Source organism: Siphateles boraxobius, unplaced genomic scaffold, assembly GCF_051911475.1.
Source record: "Siphateles boraxobius isolate OS27281-9 unplaced genomic scaffold, OSU_SipBor_1 17, whole genome shotgun sequence".
NCBI classification, from domain to species: domain Eukaryota; kingdom Metazoa; phylum Chordata; class Actinopteri; order Cypriniformes; family Leuciscidae; genus Siphateles; species Siphateles boraxobius.
Window position 1 is genome coordinate 3,138,178 of NW_027508777.1, and position 23,814 is coordinate 3,161,991.

At 36.7% G+C, this 23,814-nt stretch overlaps 3 long non-coding RNA genes across 3 annotated transcripts; 1 reads left to right on the plus strand and 2 right to left on the minus strand.

The window, feature by feature from the left end:
- The first annotated feature begins 7,708 nt into the window (after positions 1-7,708).
- On the plus strand, positions 7,709-8,686 carry LOC143740229 (uncharacterized). The gene is made up of 2 exons (XR_013204805.1): positions 7,709-7,877; positions 8,467-8,686. It is a non-coding gene; the product is annotated as an uncharacterized LOC143740229 (long non-coding RNA).
- A 4,805-nt stretch (positions 8,687-13,491) lies between these two features.
- LOC143740232 (uncharacterized) lies at positions 13,492-14,123 on the minus strand. The gene is made up of 3 exons (XR_013204808.1): positions 14,092-14,123; positions 13,671-13,742; positions 13,492-13,565 (listed from the first exon to the last, which is right to left on the minus strand). It is a non-coding gene; the product is annotated as an uncharacterized LOC143740232 (long non-coding RNA).
- Positions 14,124-18,564: 4,441 nt separating this feature from the next.
- Positions 18,565-20,903, minus strand: LOC143740135 (uncharacterized). Its single transcript, XR_013204760.1, has 4 exons — positions 20,808-20,903; positions 19,945-20,007; positions 19,472-19,621; positions 18,565-19,035 (listed from the first exon to the last, which is right to left on the minus strand). It is a non-coding gene; the product is annotated as an uncharacterized LOC143740135 (long non-coding RNA).
- Positions 20,904-23,814: the final 2,911 nt, after the last annotated feature.

Below are 23,814 nucleotides of genomic sequence, written 5' to 3' on the forward strand. Positions count from 1 at the left end.
GTCGCAATTTCGCATCTAAAATGTAACAAGTCGCCTGGTAACGATGGGATAGTGGCTGAATTTTATAAATCTTACTCTGAGGTTATATCCCCTTTTCTCCTTGAAGTGTATATGGAGAGCTTAAATTGTTCTGAGCTTACAAGAAGTATGAAGCAAGGTGTCATTTGCTTAATACCTAAACCTGAAAAGGACACTCTTTTATTAGATAACTGGAGACCCATCAGTCTCCTTAATAATGATTACAAATTGTTTGCCCTTATTTTCTCAAGTCGTTTCAAGTCGATTTTAAACTCCATCATTGATGAAAATCAGTCAGGTTTTATGGAAGGCCGTCATATTTTCAATAATATTTAGGCTTGTCTTCGACCTTATTGATTACTCTGATCTGATTGAGGATGACAGTTTAATTCTTTTTTGGGACTTTTTCAAGGCCTTTGACACTATTGAGCATCCTTTCATTTTTTTTTTTGTTTAGAGCGTTTTGGTTTCGGGCCCTATGTGTGTAATGCCATGAAAACGTTGTATGTGGGAGGAAACAGCTCTGTGAAATTGGGCCATGGCACAGCCCAGAGATTTCTTCTGGAAAGAGGAATTCGGCAGGGCTGTCCAGTGTCTGTATATCTTTTTCTTATAGTAGAGCAGACTTTCTGTCATCTTATTAAGGATAGTAAGCTTGAAGGAATTCGTATTGCCGGTAGAACTATCTTAATTAGTCAACTAGCTGATGACACAGCCTTACTTTTAAAAAACTCCAGTCAGGTTCATCAGGCGATTAAAAGTATTCAGTTGTTTTCTAATGCCTCAGGTCTGCACCTTAATATTAAATAATGTGAAATTTTAGCCTTGAAAAGCTCGTACCTATGGATGGTATCCCTGTTAAAGAAGCTGTTAATTATTTGGGTGTTGTTGTCTCGAAGAGTGAGCAAGATAGAGTTTCTCTTAATCTTAATCCTGCTCTTGAAAAGATTCCGTAAATCTGTTATTTTAAATTCACTTAAAAGTGGCGGCCTGGATTTTTTAGATTTCGATACTTTAAATAATACCTTGAAAATTAATTGGTTAAAATTTTGTTTGAATAAACCTTCTCTGTGGAATTTTATTCCTAACTTGGTAACACTTTACGGTAAGGGTACATGAATTATCATGAATTCATGTATAAATTCATGAATGAATTAGGCATTAATTCATGCATTAATATCTCATGAATCATCTAGGAACTAACACGAGTTCAACGTTTTTCATTCATGATTTCATGGATGTGAAGTCCACTTCATGGACACCTTAATTAAAACATTAACTAAGATGAGTACATCATCATGAATTATGATTTATTACGCATGATCATTCTTTGTTCACAAAAAAATGTGTGTTTACTATCCATTGTGGATAAAGCTAGTTATGGTACATGAATCATCATGAACTCATGCATAAAAAAGCATTAATTCATGCATGCAAGACTACTCTTCGAATTATTAATACAAAAAATCCACATTACCTCATGCATGCATACAGGCTAGAACAGTAAATCAATTAATTTGAGAACTGTTTTTCTATATTATGATCTGAGTTTCCAAGCATGTTCATGTCTTCTTCTTAGCCTGCAAATGGACAGACCCCAAAATTGGCCAATCACAGCAAATTGCACACGAATTCTGTTTACATTCAAATACAGTCATCATTAACTAAGCATTATCTTTTAATGACTTCATCATGTGTGTGGCCCCTCAACTAAAGTGATGACTTGGTCTTTTGAAACACTGATGAACAATGTGTTTTCATTATGATTTGAGTTATCTAGCATGTTCATGTCTCTTCCCAAGTATTGCTGTTGATTTAACTGGTTTATACTGTTTCAGAATAAACAGCATGGTCTCATTGTTAATACGTAAATTAGGTATTAATACGTTATTTTCAAAGAGAGAGAACTTACTTTTTTGTACGTTTGGATAGATGCTGAAACGTATAATATGGACATATCTGCAACATTTAAACGTAACATTATTACGATTTTACAGCTACAAAACGTTATTTACGTATATTCCTTATCATAAAGATATCTGTATAATTTCCCTTTTACAATTTTATAGATAAATGTAAGATCCCTTAACCCTATTCCCAAACCTAAACATACCCATTTTATACAGAATATAAAAAGGATAAAACGTAATGGACAGAGATGTGTTGAGAAATGGCAGTTTTATTAACAATATAGCATTAAAATATATTTTGAGTCACTAATCCTTAAAACTACGTAGACTACAATTATGAAGAAAAACATAACAGACAGAAAAAATATAACCAATCACAATAATTTATTTATTGCGAAAATGTCAAAACACCGGTACCAAAAGTCGTTCACATGATGATGTGTTGCAGTCACAGTCCTCTCTGGCAATATTATAATAGTTTCGTATGAGGTACAGAGCAGATTTAAATTAATAATCCATGAAAATGTTAATCCGGCTTCGGTTCGCTCTGTGAAGGCAAAGAAGAACAAGAGGCGAAACTCTGGTGCTTTTTTGGAAACAGCCACTAGGTGGCGCTTCGGTAGCGCGGCCGCCATTTTGGGGTGAAAATTCCAATTTGAGTTACTGGACAACAGCACAGATAACAGTTAATCCAATCATTAAATACACATTTGAGGTCGTTTTTTCTTGCTTTGTTGAGTATTTCCATTTTATGCAACTTTACACATTTATTACCTACCAACTCCACTAGGCCTGAAATATATTTTGTACTTTTTACCCATACAAAAAGTTCATGTAATATAATGTTATATTTTAAATAGCATGACATATATCTATACATATATTTGACTTATCTGAGAAGTTCTCAGTTCTATATATACAGTAGATTAACTCAAATATTTTCTTCACATGCTTGGACACATAAATGTTCATTTATGTTGCAGGCATAGGCTATATTGTGTTCTCACTGAGAACACAATACAGCCTATGCCTGCAACATATATGAACATTTATGTGTTCAAACATGTGAAGAAAATATTTGAGTTAATCTACTGTATATATGATACCATATCTGCATATATTACAGACTAGGCTATAGTATTTCTCGCACATACGACAACATTAAGTATAAATATGTGACATACATTTGTTTCCCACATATTTAATAATATGTAAACATACATGCATGTGATACTGATGCATTGAAATAAGTATATATATGCATACATATGCGTCTTAGGCTACATATATTTAACATTTATGTGCATATACGGGAAATGTATGGCACTTACATGAAAACGGCCATTTTTGCTATATTGTTTCATATATGTCTATGTGTTTTATATGAATTTTGCATATATTCTCATATAGGCAGCAGACATACATGGGCACTGACATCAGGCTATATATGTAATTTACTTATATTGACATTACATTTCTGTATGGGTAATCCCCTGGATCATGCTACAAACATGATGATCTTATAGAACATGATGGACAGTGGCTGTGTTTTTTTGTTTACATAGTCTTGCTTTAACGGTTATTAATATAAGATAGACTGATGAATAAAAAAACAAACAAACAAAAAACAGTTGACTGTAAAGCTATTCTATTGCTATTATATATAAATATTGTCCAACTTTCCCAATTATCTGATATAGCATGTCCTTTACTTACTGTTATATGTTGGTATTAATTCAGTGAATACTAAAGGTTTTGTGGAAAAAAGTAGAAAACTTGTCTAAGTCTGTGAAATATACTGTTAAAAGGGATTTGATGATCACTAGTCTAGTCATTGTAGTTATTCTGTGTTGTCATCATTCAGTTTGGATTTAATCTTTAATGTAGGCTACTTAAAAAAAAAATTATAAAGCAGCTGATATTGCCATAGCGACAGCAAAAAGCTAGTGTATAGTGATGGGAAGTCCCGCTCTTTTCAAAGAATCGGCTTTTAGAGCGGCTCGTTCGCGAACGACACATCAACACTAGTGGACTGCCGAGGCGCTTTCACCCCAAAATGGCGGAAGCGTAGCGCTGCTGCTGGGCGCTGGTGTTGCAATGGAACGTTCTATTGAGTTTCGCCTCTTGTTCTTCTATACTCTTTGGAAGGCGTGCGCGCTTTTCCATTTCAAACATACTACACCGTCACCGTCGCCAACTGAAACACGGCATGTCGCAATCTGTGACGAAGCAGGGAAGAGCCAATGAACGTTTGATATCATTGCCGTAAAACACGACGTAACGCTTTTCGCTACTCGATCCCAAGGGGGTAATTAATCCATCAGCCGGAAGTTGAAGCTGCCTCCGGGGGCCGCCATTGTAGCTGGCTCTCACCTGCTGTTAGCATCCCATTGACTCCCATTCATTTTGGCGTCACTTTGACAGCGAATAACTTTACATCTGAGGTGTCCAAAGACTCCATTTGTCCATTATTTATTTCTAAAGAAACACGACAATGTATAAAAGGCTCCATTACTTTGTATCTTACGTTATGGCCCCGTAGAAGCCATTCTTGTAAAAATAGGCTAAAAATTGCGTCATAACCACGCGACTTTATGTCGCACATTACCGTATAGACAGGAGGAGAAGCTCGCTCAGTCTCGCAGGCAGTCTTTTACCGTCTAAAGTCAGCCCATGGCATAGATAAAGTCCATAAAAGCAACGCGACAAAATATTTCAACAACGTTTTTGAGGAATTGGAAATAATTCGATATGTGGCAAGTGAATACATATGAAGTAACATTTATCCACGAACTTTAAATTTTTTATCTACTACTACACCTACGGGGGATGGGGAAATTAATTATCAGGAAATTATACAGGCAATGGAAGAAGAAAAAAAACATCTCAATGTCTATCGCGGTTGACGTTGTTCCTTTATTTATTTACACATCTACGCTTGAAGATGAATGTGATCCCGTTCGGAAGCCATATGTACACAATGCCTACATAACGTGAAATAAAGAAAAACGGTTTTGTTCAAGTGTTTGTGACCGTGATTTATTAGCCAAAACTACATGATTTTACACCTAGCTCACAATTCTTTATATATTGGAATATTATATGGTCATGTAATATTGAATGGATACGAAAATGACTCGAGGGGACATTATTATATGGTTCCTGGGCTCATACTAAGAAGTATTTTTTGGATGGGTTATTATTCTGTTTGATGTAGAAGGAAACGAAAAAGAAGGGAAAAAATTATTTGCATATGTGCCTATATTTGAATCATTTTTAATAATTTTGGAAGATTGTGCTGTAGCCTACATGCATTTATTTATCTGTTATGTTTGATTGTATTATGTGTGTGTGTGTGTGTACTAGCCAAATATTTAAATCTAATGGATATATACATAAACATGTTCAAAATAAACTAAACTAACTAACTAAAATTACTAGAACTGCAGATAGGCTACTCAAACTATTACAATCCTAAAGTAGGCTATTTTAAAGTCGATTTTAGCCACTTCTTTTATCATGTCATATTGTAATTATATAGCGTAATATGTTATATTAAATTAATTATTATAACCACGTCCATGGGGCTGCTTTGACAGGGTCAACCACCAGTGGCGGTTCTAGACCATTTAAACTGGGGGGGCCAAGATGGGGCCAGTTGTACTGTTAGAGGGGCCAGTTACATTTAGACTTTATTGTTGTCATATCATTTTCTGCACTGCACTGCAGGCATTAACAGGCAAAATACCATGTTTATAATCATTCAATGTATTTGCATTTCCATTATATTTTTACATTTGCATTACATATTCAGTATTAGTCACAGTAACTGTAATTGACATGATGTCCTTCTTTCTCTTCATTTTGGTGAGAACTATAGAGCAAAAGCAATGGGGACCAAGAAGCTTATTAATTCATTTACTGAAAATAACTGACTTGCTAGGTAACTATGTCTAACCGTTTACAGGGTTCCTGCACACTTTTTAAAGTCAAATTTAAGGCTTTTTAAGACCTGAAGAAATCTAAAATTAATACCGTACATTAGGGGTGCGCAATATTGACAAAAATATATCTCAATATTTTCAACGTTTTGTTGATAATAATTAGATGATACTGATTGTGTTTTTGTGCTGGTGCCATGGCTGGTTTAGGCCTGTTGTTGACAGCAGACTCACAAAGATATTCATATTTTTCATATTCTATGCAGTGGTCAGCTCACAGCAGTGACAGAAATTAATTTTTTAATTAAGGGCAAAATTTGCCACCTTAAATTGATTTCCAGGGGCAATTTCACCTATGGACATTCTTTCTAAACTTATTTAGAGTTATGCATCAACTTTTATGTCAAATACTAACATTCAAATTATACAGTAATTTTACTTATTTATACAATAATACTTAATTATACAATAATTATACAGTACCACTGTTACCAGTCAAATTAAATCATTCAATCAAAATCCATCTTTGCAGTGCAGAGGAGACACAGAAGCGGCATTAATATATTTACCCTCCATTTACAATTGCATAAATAAAGCTATGAGATTTTTTTTTAATCAATGTTTAAATATGAAATGATTTCGAATTTTGAGTTTTAATTAAAGGGTACTTTAAATATGAAACTAAAACCGCCAGTAGGCCGCGGTAAGTCCCTGTCTTAAGTGAGTTGAGGGAGTCATTCATTCAACCGATTCGTTCAAACGGCTGATTCATTCGGGAAAGAAGCAAGTGATTCCTTTCCAAACGCGGATTTCAGTCAAGTAATCATCGCTGTCTGACTCTGCTACGGTTTCATTTTGAAATTCTAGTCGGCGAAATAAAGGGAAAACAAACAATATTGACAATATTGTGTCTAAAAAGTAACTCCCAATGTTAACTTATTGTTAATTTAACTGTTGTATAACATCAATCACAGTTGCAATTGTGCACGGGAAACAGCGCACTTGTTGATTTGATATTCTAATATAAGAACATAATATGATATAAATATAAGACAAAAACTAATTTGGGGGCATAGGCTACCTATGAACTGCACACAGCAGTGAAAGGACGATAGACAAATGCGATGTCAGCTCACAGTGCCTCCTACTATAGTTTTGATTACAATATCATAATAAAAAATACACATCGCACACCCCATACGCACATAAAGAATGAACTTACAACTGAACTGACATTTACCAGCTTTCTTCTTCTCTCCTCTCTCGCGTGCATGAGACAGACGTTATTCTGCCGCGATTCCCGCGAATGTGATGCGAATTGTCACGTCAACAAGCAAATCCACAAAAATAGAATAATAAAAAATGATAGGCATACAACGATAACAATGATAAACAACGATAGCAAAAAACAGTTTTGTAACTTTGTAAGTTTTGTAATTATTTCACACTCCACATTTAGGGGGGCCACAAGGGGGGCCAAGCTTGTTGTCACAGGGGCACTGGCCCCCCCTGGCCACCCCCTAGAACCGCCACTGTCAACCACACACACCCACACTACTCTTAAAATGTTACTGTTATTAAACTGCACATATCTGTCTATATTGTTCATACTGCATACCCATGTGTTCTGCTCATAATGCCACTGTTAATACACTTCAAATATCCTTGGCACAGCTACTAGAAGATTTACAACTGTCAGTCAGGTTGCTCACGTGACATCTACGTCATCAAGCTCAGTTTGAGCCTGCGCAGAACGCTTGGCTATCAGGAAGTGAGTGCCCATGTTTGGCTTCAACTCTCTCCGTTGAAATCAACGGGGTCGCTCTGACCATAGATATCATATAGAGACTAGATGCCCTATTGGCCGCTGAGCACCGAGAAATACGGCCGCCATCTTGAACCGGTCATACTCCTAGTTTCCTTGCGTGGCAGCAGATAAGATGCCAGAGCATTGTGGAGCATTTTCCTGTTCTAATCGCCGGACCATCGAAAATAGGGCTTTTCACAAGTAAGTCTTAACATTACTGTACTATTGGTTGTATTTTGTGAATAGAATATTACCAGATAACCGAGAAGGAGCAAGGATATTTGCTATTACTGTACTGAAATCGTTGTGAAATGCTGTTTAACTTAACGTTACTACATCAGCCGGTGTTCACCCGGCATGGAGAGGTGGGGTAACGTTAACTGTTAAAGTAATAATTACAAGAGCTTCTAGGTTATCAGATAAGCATTCAACTGCCCTGTTGTATAGGTTATTTGTGTTTGCGCACATGATATCAGGAAGCAATGTAATACACGCATGACAGCGATGCGCAAATTGAGTTACCCCTCCAACTTCTAGTGTTACGTTAACGTATATCTTATCACACGCGATTTGGCTATTGATATTACAGAAGTCCTGTGGTAAAATTACATTATTAACTTACTCCATCAACCCTTGTAAAGTTAATCCGAATAGGGCTTTAGTCTCGACATTTTCCCCTCCCACATCCACATACAATAAAAAAGGTATAGGCTTAATGTTGTCCGAATTTAATTTTTAAAAATTACTGATGCAAACACGTTGAAAAGCTTCTTCTCAATTTTTATTACAGGTGCCTGCGTTCGGTGGATTCGGTGGCTGCGTTCTGTGTGTGAGTGTGTGTGTGAGAGAGAGAAAGAGAGAGAGAGAGAGAGAGAGAGAGAGAGAGAGAGAGAGAGAGAGAGAGAGAGAGTGTGTGTGTCTGTTCGTGTTTGTTTCTGTTCGTGTGTATGTGCGTGTCACAAATCATAAATTGTTTCTTCAACTTATTAAAATATCTTACTTTACTGCAACTACCTGTTTCTGCTTCTTTATTATATTTATAGTGTGTGATTTATAAAATACATTATATCCTTCATCACACATAATGTGTCTGGTCACTTTATATCTTATATCAGAATATTATATTACTGTTAAGCCTACTAGGATATTAAAATACGCCGAACCATGTGTCCTGTATCATAGCTACATGAATGACCTTCGCAGCAAAAAAAAACGCGTGAAAATCAGTTCAGTATTCTGTGAGATATGATTAATTTAATGCGCTGACAGCTCATTTCACCTGCCATTCAGATTACACTGAGCGGAGCGGATGACCGGTTTAAGATGGCGGCTCCAATTCTCGTCCGTGCCAATAGGCAGTAGCGGTCGATAGGGCGTCTATCTATATGATGTCTATGGCTCTGACCATTTCTTTTACTGTCTATGCTCGATCCCTATGCTCGATCCGTACCGGAAACACGATCTGTACTGCGCATGTGCGAAAACGCGTCTCCTTCATGTCTGATGTCGAAACCATTTACGGCAGTTGTTGTTCGACACTACTCGATCCGTATCGTAACCCTAGACAGTAAAAGACCGTAACTGAAGCCCCTTAACTGACTTTTATTTATCCTTTGTCATTTTATTGATTGTTTATTTATTTTATTATAACTTTAATTTATTTTCTTCTCCCTAAAGTTGTGTTATTCTACGTGCTCCGTTTCATGTTAACACTCATATATTTGTCAATTCTGTTTAAGCCAGTTATTGTTGTCAATTTTACATACAGATGTGTATGTAGCCTCCTCTACAGAAGTAATATTGTAATATATTGTAATATTTACAATATTACTACATGTAATATTTCATTTTGTAAAGGTTTGTTCTACTTATTGCAGCATACTTTAACAAATGTCTGCACTCAAGAAAAAACACAGAAACACTCAGAATAACATTATTTATATACCTACCTCCATCCATCTATCTATCATCCATCCCTCCATCCATCTATCTATCTACCCCTCCATCTATATCCCTCCCTCCCTCCATCCATCTCTCCTCCCCTCCCTCCATCTCTCCTCCCTTCCCTCCATCCCTCCTCCCTTCCTTCATCCCTCCTCCCTTCCCTCCTCCCTTCCCTCCATCCCTCCTCCCTTCCCTCCATCCCTCCTCCCTTCCCTCCATCCCTCCTCCCTTCCCTCCTCCCTTCCCTCCATCATCCCTCCTCCCTCCTCCCTTCCCTCCATCATCCCTCCTCCCTCCCTAAGACACTCGCTCTCTCACAAGCTCTCTCGCTCGCTCTCTCTCACACACACACACACTTCCTCAATCCATCACACCCTCTCACTCGCTCTCACACACGCTCTCGCTCTCCATCCCTCACACACACACACACACACACACACACACACACACACGCTCTCGCTCCCTCATGCACACGCTCTCCATCCCTCCCTCACACACAGACACGCTCTCGCTGTCACACGCTCTCTCTCTCACACTCACTCTCTTGCTCTCACACGCTCGCTCTTACACTCACACACGCTCTCTCACACACTCACTCTCTTGCTCTCACACGCTCTCTCACACTCTCGTTCTCACACATTCTCACTCTCTCACATGCTCTCAAACGCTCTCTCTCTCACACACTCTTACACTCTCACACGCTCTTGCACACTCATGAACAAACAAACATGGCATTGACCTTCAGGCCTTGTTCATCAGCACAGGATGATAAAAATGTTTCCATGTCATCTAGACACTGGAATAAAAACAAAAAGTCATCTTTTGCGTCAGGAAGTTCCTCCAGGACCTTCCTGAGGGCATTTTTTTGTTGACTTGCACTCATCTGCAGAAAAGAAGGCTCTGTCACCTTCCCACAGAATAAGTCTCCATGACTGCGTACCCAGTCCCGCGCTGTAAGGTCTCTAACAATGATTGGCTGTAAATATATATAATGGCACAAAATAATTAATCTATTCATCTAGCATGCATGCAACTGCTTGATATATGACCAATAAAATAATTTACCTCATCAGTGTCCTCTTCAACTTCAACTCTTTTGCTGAGCGACAGTTTGGTGGTGGTGGATTTTGACACCCTAAAGACAGGCTCAAGGTTTCCCTGAAGGAGTTGGGATGCTTCCTTTGTCCAAAATGCAAATCTTTTTCCATGACTTTGGAAAATATGTAAATGTAGGAACTCTATTAGTATAAAACCTTTTTATTGTCACTTTTCTAACAGTGGCTAAATGCAGCCAAGATACTGAAATTTTATATGTAGAATCTGTCATACCCTTCTAGGCAAAACCTCTCCATCAGCTGAATGCACCATCACTGGCGAATCAATGGCACCTCCTCCTAAAAACACACACAAAAATAAAAAATAAATATTTGATACATATGAGTTTGATGGGATACTTGTGTGAAAATCCAGCTTACCTCTGTGAATATTAATGGACAGGAAGTACAGGTACTGAGAGCATACTGTGAAATACAAATAACACTGTAAGACTTTGATTTTTATTATCTAACAGCTCTGACAAATGAATTATTCTTACCATCAGCATGTAAACAGCACAGGAATTCTCTGAACACTGTTGAACAGAAACCTCTAAAAGGGAAAGTCCATCCAAAGTAATTTTAAAAACTGCTAGCTTGTTTAAACATTTATACATGCATACTTAAATTAGCTTTACACAATTCTATCCTTTAAAACATACCCCAAGGTCTCTTCCTGTTTTTTCAGTCCAAGATCCTGGGTCAATGGAGCTTTCAATGTGCCTGGCATTCCAAAGAAAACACAAAATACATATGTAATTAAATTATCAGTTATGTATGGTGATAACAAGGCTTTATGAACTTGAAGCCTGAGAACGAGGATCTTATGTGAACTTGAATCCTGAGAACGAGGCTTTTATGTGAACAAAGCCTGAGAACGTGGCTCCCTTTGGAAATTGTAACCAAATAACATGCCTGGAACAAGGCTAGTAAATTAATTATCTTTTGTCTCAACCTAAATATGGTTCTGTAAGTCTCATCTCCAAAACCATCAGGACGAAGAGAATCAAGGAAAAGTATCTCCCTTTTAGCTACCAACATAACCTGAAATGGGTATTTTGTTAATATCCATGAAAATAGAACGCACTTAACCCTACCTTGTGAATTAAAATGTTACAGCTAGAAAGATTATAGAAAAAAAACTCAACACAGAGCAGATAGTGATCTGCTTCATCCGGCTGGCTGCTCCAAGCTGGAAATAGTATGAGATCCTTGGACCTCACGTTTTCCTAATAGTATTGGAACAAAAAAATATTCAATAATCATATACTTCTGTGCCTGTTCCCAAAAGAGTTGGTTGATGAGTATATGATAGAAAAACAAAACAAAAAAACACTTGCAGGCAAACAATGCACTCGGTCCACATTTTGGTCTTTCCAGGTGGGAACCACATAGAGGTCCACAATGTGAAAATCTTTTCCCTTATGGAAAGAACAATATAAGTTACTGAACATGAATAAATTAAAATAAGTACTTTTTAAAAGAAGATATAATAGTATGAATTACATGTCTTTGTGCAGCTTCTTCCGCAATCTTGAGGCAAGCATTTCCGATCTGAAATTAATTGGAAAAAAAATTACATCCCAGTGAAAGCTGCCTTGTGGAACATTATGCATTATCTGGGAATTTCGTTTTTTAACTTCAAAAATAACTTCAATAACTTCAAAATCATCTCCCATGGGACAGGCATTCATGACCTCTGGCAGACGTGGGTGTCGATTGAAGAGTAGGAAGTATGGACTGTGTCTAGTGGAGTACTGATCACATAGGAAGCTTCCCATTTACTATCAAATGTGTATTAAATGAAAAACTTCACCCTTAACATTAAATATTAAATAAGTTCATCAATTCAGTTTTCCCGTCGACATCTAACTGTAGATATAATAAATATAATAAGTAAACGTGTTAAGACCTGCTTTGCAGTGTTGATACCGTACACCACAGCAGGAAGGTGGAGGTCCCAGTCATTGTGGTTGTCATTAAAATACTTTCTGAGACCACGCTTGATGTTTTGATTGGTTCTTTCATCCTGTACATATCAATGCATTTATAAAGTTGATGAATAACCAGCCCAGGCTCATATGGACCATATGGAGCTGGTTAAGTGATGCAAACTTCAGAATTTATTAGTTTACAAATCATGCACTATGGTAAAAAGGGTTTTGAGGTCATAATATAAATTGTGCAAGGAGCCACGTGAAAACAAGTCATTGATCCATAATCTGCCCTTGTAATCATAATTGTGTATAAAAATGATTAAAAGTGCTTGCTATTTTACTGCCTCTAGTGTTAATTTCTGTTGGAAACTGCAGTGACATGTATAAATATTGCCACAAGAACGATTTTCTAATGAGCCTGTGTTGTGAATAACCATAAGACAACAATAGTTCTTCCAGGACAGATATCCTGTATAAGAGTTACCTGTCTGTTGGTCTGGGGATGGTAAGCACTGGAGACAGCATGTTTAATGTTCAGTGTACTGAAAATGCTGCTGTTGAGCTGCAAAGGGATCATCAGTTAAATTTGCAAGACTAGAGTAATTGCAGATAACAACACATATGTTGAGAGTGACTAGAGTAGGGGGAAAACAATTAAACCTTTACAAAACTTCACCTTGTTGACAAACTCCTTCCCTTGGTTGTTAATTATTTTTCTGACCGTGCCGAACAAGTACAACTTTTTGATTATTTTTGCAGACACCTCAGCTGCTGTCTTAGATTGCAGGGGCTCTGCAATCACCCACTTTGTGTACAGGTCTGTCATTGTAAGGACATACTTACTTCTTGTTGCGTGCCGTTTCTGGCAGTGGTCCAATCAGATCCAAACCAATGACCTCCCAAGCTTCTTTTACCTGCTTGCCACAAAATTAGTATTAGTCAAATGCTGGTAAAACTGTACACAAGCTTGAGACTAGCTTGTTAGATTCATCAGTATGCTAAAACATTGTAAGCAGTACCTTAATGGAATGCAAGACTGGCACAACAGTCTTGATTGGGTCATTCAACTGGCAGCGGTGACAAGATCTGACCTAAAAAGCAACACATTTTTTGAACAAATTGTCTAGAAAAATAGCCAGTTGATGAGAGGCGCTATTAACATTAAGTGACATGGCATCTGTGGCTTTAATATGTTAAGTCCATAATGCTACTGCAGTTGATACAAGTTGGTGATAATACAGTAGTCAACATTTGAAGTGGATAAAGACCTTTCATTAAAGTTATATGTGACTTTTGAATAATACCCGTTCTTGTCTTAGGACAACTTTGATTAACTTTTTTGATCCACTTTTGATCCAGAGACAACTTTTAAATCAAGGAGGTATCTAACAATCAAAGGTGGCAAAAGTAGACACATTCTTAAGTATAGATATAAGATACCCATTCTTTCACATCCTGGATAATTGTAGACCAATAGTAGCCAGCAACAACCCAGTTTTGAGTGCCTCTGACACCACTATGATTCCCAGTCCCAGGATTATTATGGCACTCTGTGAGAACACAGAACAGACCTCTTCTTTTCCTCTGACAGGACAACTAGCTGCATATACTGCATACTGGGGCCGATGTAGAAGAGTCTGTCGTCTGTTTTAAAAGGAAAAAAGAAAACGTCTTTAAGAGTTGAAGTTCAAAGTAAATAGAAAAATATCATATTACTATCTGATATCTGACAAGTTTAACTACATTAAAGTCACGTATTAATACCCAGATATGGGAGCTGAACAAGTACAGTTAAAATAACTTGATATTTTAAACAAATTTGTCCATTTAGAACATGAGGTTGTACCAGTCAGTCAGTTCTCTTCTATTTTTCATTATAAAATCTTCCGGTTCTTATACCCCCGGTATCACACAGACAAGGCCCAGAGAGTAAAATTCATATTTTAGCTGTTTTAACTGAAAGCAACAGCGATACGACATTATTGCGATACTTCCAGGAAATATTATAAAAGGTTATTACAAAATGCTCTGTTGATTAAAATGCTAACTTTGATATTACATTGTGGATTTAAATGAATAGGCTTGGACTTGGTGCTTGTAACCCAAAGACAATGGTGCCACCAGAATAAAAATTATTTTAGACGAATATGCTTAACATTCTGGTAACATAAGACGTTTGGCATTAAAACAACATTATATAGTAGTTTAATGTAGTACTTACACAAAAACTCTGCAAACATAATTTTTTTCCTCACACAATTTTTATTTTGGGTGAACTATCCACGATACATATATTGTCACTATCGTATTGTTGCATGATTTTTGTATTACGATATATTGTGGCACGATATATTGTTACACAACAAAATTGAACTAAGGCCTAATCCTGGATTAGTCTAAACCTTGTCATAGTTACCTTTGATGATAAAATTCGCAGACGACCGTTTCACTTTCCGACGGTCTGCGTGATTGCCAGGCATTTCTCCTTTTAAGAGAAATTCTTGAACTTTCACATAAAATGCAAAAGAATCCATGTTTTTTTCGCACATGCAGCACAGTACAGTACAAATTGTGACCGTCTATGATTGTGACAGTAAACGGATCGAGTAGTGACAGTGACGATGTCGTAAAACCTTTGATGATGACAGGAGGTGGCAGAACAACTTCGTTCTCGCACATGCGCAGTACAGATCGTGTTTCCGGTACGGATCGAGTAGCGACAACTGCTGCGTTCCAAACCGCATACTTCCCTACTATTTAGTATGGGAAAAGAGTAGGCGAGCGAAAAAGTATGTATTAATCCAAAAGAGTAGGCGAGAATTACCTGGGTGACGTACCAATTATCGCGAGATTTGGACTTAAGTGCGTTCGAATGTGCCTACTTTCCTACTATATAGTAGGCGAAAACAGTACGTGAAGGAAGCAGTACGTTCGAAACATCAGTATTCATAAAAGAGTAGGGGAGAAGTTCCCGGATGGCTTACTGCTTCCGGCCCGATTTTTGAGTGCTCAACCGATGGATACTCTTCTATCCCAGGAGGCCACGCGAGAGCATACGTCATTATCAAACATCACGGAGATCAGCGACGCCGGGGGTTTTCGAATGTGAGTAAACACGGTTCCTTATGTGTTAAACTACAATAGAGTAGACGTTTTAACTGTTGAAGGTGTAAAGTAGTTAGACAGTATAGTATAGTTGTGATTTTGCTGTAAAAACATGTTTTGTATAGCTAGCTAACAGGGGAGCTCTAAGCACACGTAACGTCTCTAAAGTGGATTTACATAACCATATACATCTTAAACACGCTTATTTAAAATGTCTATTTACATCTGAAAGGAAAATATTGTAAGTGTTGACATATTGCAGATGAGCACATCACAACATGAAAAAGACATCTGAGTGATGTATGTGTGGCATTATCATAGGATAGGATAACGTGAATTCACTGTTGTCAACACTGTTGACATTAGACTAATGTGCTGTAAATAAGGTAAATAAACAAATCTATAAAGTAACTAAACATGTTTTTATTCAGACTGGTGTGAGCACTGAGGATGAGGAGCCCAGAGCTGAATCCTGGAAACGGTGCCATGGATGAGACTGTCATAAGATCTCTCCATCTGCCCTTATCGCCTCAGATTGTGAAGCGCAACGCAGCAACAAGCTCCGGCACGAAGGCACGGTCACCTCTGGTGAATTCATCAGAATAAAGCCGCAGAATGGGAACCGCTGTGTTGAGATGGCAGTAGGATGTGGGCTTCAGCGCCCAAATACATGCTTGTAGTTTGAATAAAGATTTGTTTCATGTGCATGCATTTGTTTATTGTGTGATGGTTACTTTTATTTGTTCTTTTACTCACTTATTCATGTTTCTTATTGTTGTCAGTATATAAAATATAATTATTTAATGTATGCATTAATTCATCGCTTGACTGACAATTGAGATGTTCACATTTTGCTTGTTTTATTAAATTATATAATTTTTAGTATATAAAAAAAAGTAATATAATTAAGTATTGGTCAGCATTTAATATTATTTTGTTTAAGTTTTGGGGTGGGCTAACAATGCAATTCATTCTGAGGTAATATTATTTTTTTATGAGCGATACTTGCATTTTTCGAGTATAAAGTCAACAGTTTCTCCAAAGGAGATCTTCGAGCAGCGGCCCGTCTCCTTGTGCACTGCGGACAGTAAACGCAGAGGAAAACTGTTCTAGGTTCTGCTGTCGAGTTACTGATGTTATGAAGTGTTAGTGCACCTGTCGCTCATATAATTTAAACTTATAAACTTATTACATAAAGATCATGGAAAGATACTAGTTGTATCTAACAATGAACAATCATAATGACAAAGCAGAAAACATAAAGATCATTGGTTTGTGTACATCATAATATGATATTTATACACAGGAAAAAAGAACAATAACAAGGCTAAATATCTTTAAATATAAATAGTTCTTCATAATACATTAAAAAAATAGTTTTGTTGTTATTGTCTGAGGGATGAAACGAGAGGTAAATTCATCAAGAAAAGAGGAAAACTTGAAGGAGAAACTTTTTGGGTATAAAATAAAGAAATTAACAACATATTCAAGAGATAACGATTTTGGGGTTTCTTAAAAAATCGTTAAAAGGAACTGTGGGTCACATTAGAAGGGTTTAAAATATAACAACTTAAATCAACCCTAAATGTATTCACAAAATAAATTGGCAGCTGTTTCTTCAACAATACCACAAAATGAGCAAGTTTCATCAATATCAAGATATTTACAGATAGATGAATTAAACGTGTCGTTCATCTTTTAAGTTGTTGCGTTTGTGATAACGTGTCGTAGGTCACATGATAACGTCAACATGGCGGATGATGTCCGGATCGCATTCATACTCAACGAGATTTGGCTATAAAGTACCTACTCTTTATAGCGCTCGTTAAGTAAGTACTCATTGAAATTAAGTACCTACTCATTGAGTATGCGGTTTGGAACGCAGCCAACGCTTCTTGATTGAGCAATTTTTGAATTTTGAATTCATCACCAGCGCGGGATTTGACGTTTACGGTCGTTGCTGAGAAATGGAGATGAAGATCACTGGATAAAAGGCTGAATTTGGATCTGTTTCTTGCAAACAACGTATGCTAAAGATTTGGATTACATCAAACTAATAAAATTGATGTCTTTTGTGAATTTATGTTGTGTTTTATAGGAGAAGTGTCTCACGGTAAATAAACTATATTACAAAATGGTTAAACGAGTAAAGGTGGCATTTTTAAAGTGTAGGCCTATTCTTGTTTAATACCATTCAGGCAAAACGAGCAAAATGTTAATATTTTTGAGTATTATATTAATAAATGCGACTAAAAACTTAATTGATAAGACAGTTGAATGCAATAGAGTCGTTTCTGTGTGTATAAAACATAAATAAATGTACGTATGATAGAACTAACTTACACTTTACGTAAAAATACACACGTACTCTCATGAGATCACGTTGGAATAAAGCAGTAAAGTTAAGATCAAAGTCCATTTGTGTCCACAGTAGGCTACATTGTTTGCAAAGGCTTGAACGTTAACTCATGGGTCAAAAATAACCCATAATGGGTTAATTTTGACCCAAATCCTGGGTTAAAAAGGGACCAACTAATTTCTGGGTTATTTCAACCCAGAAAATTGGGTTCTTCTTTTTGACCCACATTCTGGGTTAAATACCTGACCCAAATGTTGGGTTTAAAAAACCCAACATAGTAGTTAACTATAACCCAACTTCTGGGTCAAAAGAACAACCCCAATATCTGGGTTGAAATAAACTAGTTACTATGACAGTACTCTTTATTTCAGAAAATAAAACTTTGTTTTACATTATATCTGTCACGGTGTGGTGCAGGCAGAAGAAGAAGAGGAGGAGTCCAAAGTTCCAATTCAAATGTTTTACTAAAAGTACCTCCAAAAAGTACAGACAGGCAGGATGTACACACACTAAACAAGACTACAAAGTAGAACAGCTGATGATGATGATGATGGTAATTAACTAAACAGAACACAAACATTGGTCATGTAATTTACTGCAGCTTAACACAATTAAACAGTTCTGCAATTAAGCAAGGCAGTATTAAGAAATTTGACTGGATTTGATTCAGATCCCTCAATATGATACACAACTTGCTGCAGAAACTCCCATGCGGGAGCACACTGCTTGGGGTAGTTGATATCAAGAACATAATATGCCTTGAAGCACACGTCAACTGCTCCAAGCAGTGTGCTCTGAGGGAGTGCCTGACCAGCTAATATAACAAATGCCTGAGAGGCACATTGCTGGGGATCTCCCAGCGCCAGGACAGTGGGGAATGGCTTTGATTGCTGGAGGAATTCCACCATATTTGTTCCAACCTAAAACAGACAGACAGAAAGATAGGTAAAAGAAAGTGAATATTGTGTAGAAGGTGAATTGTAAGCAAGATAATAGACTAGCAGTCTGTGTTATATTACAAGGAAGCCAAATGAGCTGTGGTTCTTAATTGGTGTGTTCTTTATGTGTGGGTCATGAATGTGTACAAGAAAATGTGGGTTGAGAACCACTGAATAATAAAACTTAACATCTTTAACTTCATTTTCTAGTCAGATTGCTACCTTGGATGGCATTGCCCAAAACTTAAATACAACTGAGGAACCTTGGATTTTTTTTTTTTTTTTAAATCAGGTTTCACCCTTTAGCTTTCACATGAAACATGTAATTTGGATTGCCTTCTTTCAACTGTAAAGTATGGTTAGAATTAAGAATATTCTCTCTCAGAGTGGTGCTGAGAAACTGGTCCATTGTACTTACAGGCATTTGGTGTATGAACGCTGTCCGGGACTCTTCAGTGGAGTGCCGGATAGTCTTCTTCCCAACCCTGTAGAGGGCCTGTGGCACCATGGTGGGTAGCAGTGTTAGAGCTAGTTCCCCTTTGGCATCTGTAGGCATCTATTTCTTCATCTGAAAAGACAGAAAACAAGACAACATGAGTATTGTTAATAAGTCGAGACAATCTCACCAGTCACTCTTTGATTATCAAGCTAACATAATCACTTTTAATGGAATACTGTGGCTTTTTTGTTTTAAAATGTGGCCCAATTTGCTAGTTAACTAATGTGGTTCTTTTGCAGCATTACCCATTTTTTGTGAATGACAATCTATACTGTCCATCTTTTATTTCATTAACAACTGTAATGACATTAATGCAGAGATGAATATCTGGCCCATTTTATGCATAACAGCTTAAAGATAAGGCACAAGTTTCTAGGCAGTAAAATGCTCACCTCTAAAATTTTCGATCAGCTCAGACAGCGGTTAGCTGAAGAGTGACAAAGCTGTCCATTGACCTGGAAAGAACATAGCAATATAGAAGTTAGCAAACAATTTTCAGGTGATATTCTCAATTCATTCAGTTAACGGACGCTCTGAGGTAAAGTGTTCAGACTGCAGACTCAGCAACCATTGTATTTAATTGTACAGTACAATGTACGGCCAGCAATATTGTTATGTTTAATGACATTGTGGAATTACGATAATGTATGTACTATTTTATGATTGTACTGTACAATTTAAATACAATCGTAGCTGAGTCTTCATTCTGAACACTTTACCTCAAAGCATCCGTAACAAATAAATGTAAATTTAATATAAAACTATGAAAATGGCGCTCTGTTGCGCGGCAGGGTTTTGAACAAGGTCCTGAGCCGTTGCTGGGCGCTGGTCGCGGACAGACGCCAAATGGCGCCACGAGGTTATGAAAAATAGAACTTAAAGACCGTGTAAAGTGAATTCAGTCATTTTCAACACATTAAATAGGTCATAACAGTTAAATGTATTTCTCAACAATGTGTACAAAGCATTTCAACCATTTTGACACCTAATTTCATGAACTTATCGTTATTTTTAATCATTCAAATCTGGCTGTGTGGTTAATAACACCTTCTTCTTTAGTTTGACAAACTTTACACGGACTTAAAACTAACGTTAGTTAACGTTAGATGTTACCACAGACTTGCCACGGTTAACTTGTTATCTCACCGTAGCAACTAAGTCATGGTAATTTTGTCAGCAAATGGTGCTAAACTAACAACGGGGACATTGACACATAAAAGTTTACGTTACATCAACACTGAAAATACTCGCTTACCTTGAATACACGATGAAGTTTCACCGAAGAGGCACAGGCCAAAAGGATTGAGCGCGAAGCGACAGTTATTTCAAACGAGTCGACGACTGTGAGAAAATTCCAGAACTGCGCGGGCGCGCGCGGGGGTAGAGAGAGAGAAAGAGGCGTTTCTTCTTGCTCTTCTTCTGAATTTCTGGCACACTGATTTAAATAATATAGGGGCAAGGATGTAATATATGAACTTATATCTTCTATTTCTTAGTTAATATATCCATGTTTAGAGGGTGTGACATTTTATTTCTCCTACAAATGGTGATACTGTTTTATCATAATGTACACAATACGCAAGTGTGATTGGTCATTATTATGAACTATGTTGACATGATAATATAATAACTACATAAAATACACCCCTCCAACAAAAAATATATATAGAGAGAGAGAGAGAAAGCCGACCCTATAACCCAGAACATGGGTTACTCTTTGAAAAATAACCCAGAAACCCAAACAACCCAGGAATTGGGTCAAAATATTAGCCCTATAACCCAGAAAAGGGTTACTCTCTAAAAAAATAACCCATAATTTTGACCCAACACAAATAACCCAGAAAATGGGTTGAAGAAATAACCCATGAGTTTTTAGTGTTGTGTTTTATAGGAGAAGTGTCTCACGGTAAATAAACTATATTACAAAATGGTTAAACGAGTAAAGGTGGCATTTTTAAAGTGTAGGCCTATTCTTGTTTAATACCATTCAGGCAAAACGAGCAAAATGTTAATATTTTTGAGTATTATATTAATAAATGCGACTAAAAACTTAATTGATAAGACAGTTGAATGCAATAGAGTCGTTTCTGTGTGTATAAAACATAAATAAATGTACGTATGATAGAACTAACTTACACTTTACGTAAAAATACACACGTACTCTCATGAGATCACGTTGGAATAAAGCAGTAAAGTTAAGATCAAAGTCCATTTGTGTCCACAGTAGGCTACATTGTTTGCAAAGGCTTGAACGTTCATGTTCATATTCATGTCATTTCACGTTTATGCCACCATTAATAGCACATTGTTCATCAGTGTTTCAAAGGACCAAGTCACCACTTTAGTTGAGGGGCCACACATGAAGTCATTAAAAGATAATGCTTAGTTGATAATGGCTACTGTATTTGAATGTCAACAGAATTGATGTGCTATGAGCTGGGATTGGTCTATTTTGGGGTCTGTCCATTTACCTGCAGGCTATTATGAAGACATGAACATGCTGGGTAACTCAGATCATAATGAAAACGCACTGTTCATCAGTGTTTCAAAAGACCAAGTCATCACTTTAGTTGAGGGGCCACACACATGATGAAGTCATTAAAAGATAATGCTTCGTTAATGATGACTGTATTTGAATGTTAACAGAATTCGTGTGCAATTTGCTGTGATTGGCCAATTTTGGGGTCTGTCCATTTGCAGGCTATGAAGAAGACATGAACATGCTTGGAAACTCAGATCATAATTCAGAAAATCAGTTCTCACATTAATTGATATACTGTTCTAGCCTGTATGCATGCATGAGGTAATGTGGATTTTTGTATTAATAATTTGAAGAGTAGTCTTGCATGCATGAATTAATGTTTTTTTTATGCATGAGTTCATGATGATTCATGTACCATAACTGTAGCTTTATCCACAACGGATAGTAAAGACACATTTTTTGTGAACAAAAAAACCATGCGTAATAAATCATAATCCATGATGATGTACCAGTTAATGTTTTAATTAAGGTGTTGTTTATCCATGAAGTCATAAATGAAAAACGTTGAACTCGTGTTAGTTCCTGATGATTCGTGAGATATTAATGACTAATTCATTCATGAATTTATACCTGAATTCATGATAATTCATGTACCCTTACCGTAAAGTGTTACCCCTAATTTTATTTTTGACCAACTTGGGGGCCTTTCTTTTTTACTGATGTGTGATTATAACATTGACAAATTGCCGGTGAAACTCTCTGCCTTTCATGCTCAAACTTTATTGACCTGGCAGCTGATCTACAAGCACAACTTCTCTCCGGAGCATTGTTTTATCTGGAATAACCTTATTTATAATAGAATTAACCGTAATGTATTTTGTATAAACACAAAAGTATTTTTCTAAAATGTTGGTTTGAAAAGGGTATTGTTTTAGTTTGTCATTTGTTTAACTCTCAAGGATACCTTATGACGTATGATGAGTTTCTTTTGCACTTTAATTTTCCTGTGACTCCCAAGGAGTTTGCTCTTGTATTTTCTGCAATCAGTTCTGGTTTAATGTCTTTATGTAGAGGTGTCTTGTCTTTAGTTGATGTGCCCATAATTAACCCAACTGACACAGTATGTGGTCAAATTTGTTTTGTACAGTCCAAAAGCAGCAACAAGTCTGTTCGTAATTTATTTTTGAAGGAGGTTGTTACCAAATGTTGCTCTATTACTTATTGGGCTAAATTTGTTAATGACGTTGATTGGGAACGTGTTTGGTTGTTACCTCATAAATTATTTGTTACAAATAAGGTCAAAGAAATCTCCTTCAGAATATTGCACAAATTCTACCCTGTCAAACATTTCCTTAGTAGGTTTAGGAAAGACATTGATGTGAGTTGCTCTTTCTGCTCTTTGCACTTGGAAACAGTACCCCATATTTTCTGGCATTGCAGTCATGTGAAAAGATTATGGTATGAGGTGTCTATGTTTATTAATGATTAAGTGCTTTTTATTTTTGTTTTGCATTTTGAAAATGTAATTTTTGGTCATTTAAAGTATGATAGCAGTGTGATTAAGGAGGCTTTTGTAATTAATTTGATAATTGTATTAGTCAAATTTTACATCCATAAGTGTAAGTTTTCTAACAAAAAGCCCCTTTTCTCTGTATTTCTTATAGACTTCAAAAATTATTTTTCTACTATTCAATCTAGTACTAATGCAAAAGCTAATAAGACTGTGCATTTGTGTACTGTCTTCAAAATCTTTGATTGATACGAGGCCTTGTCCCTTTTT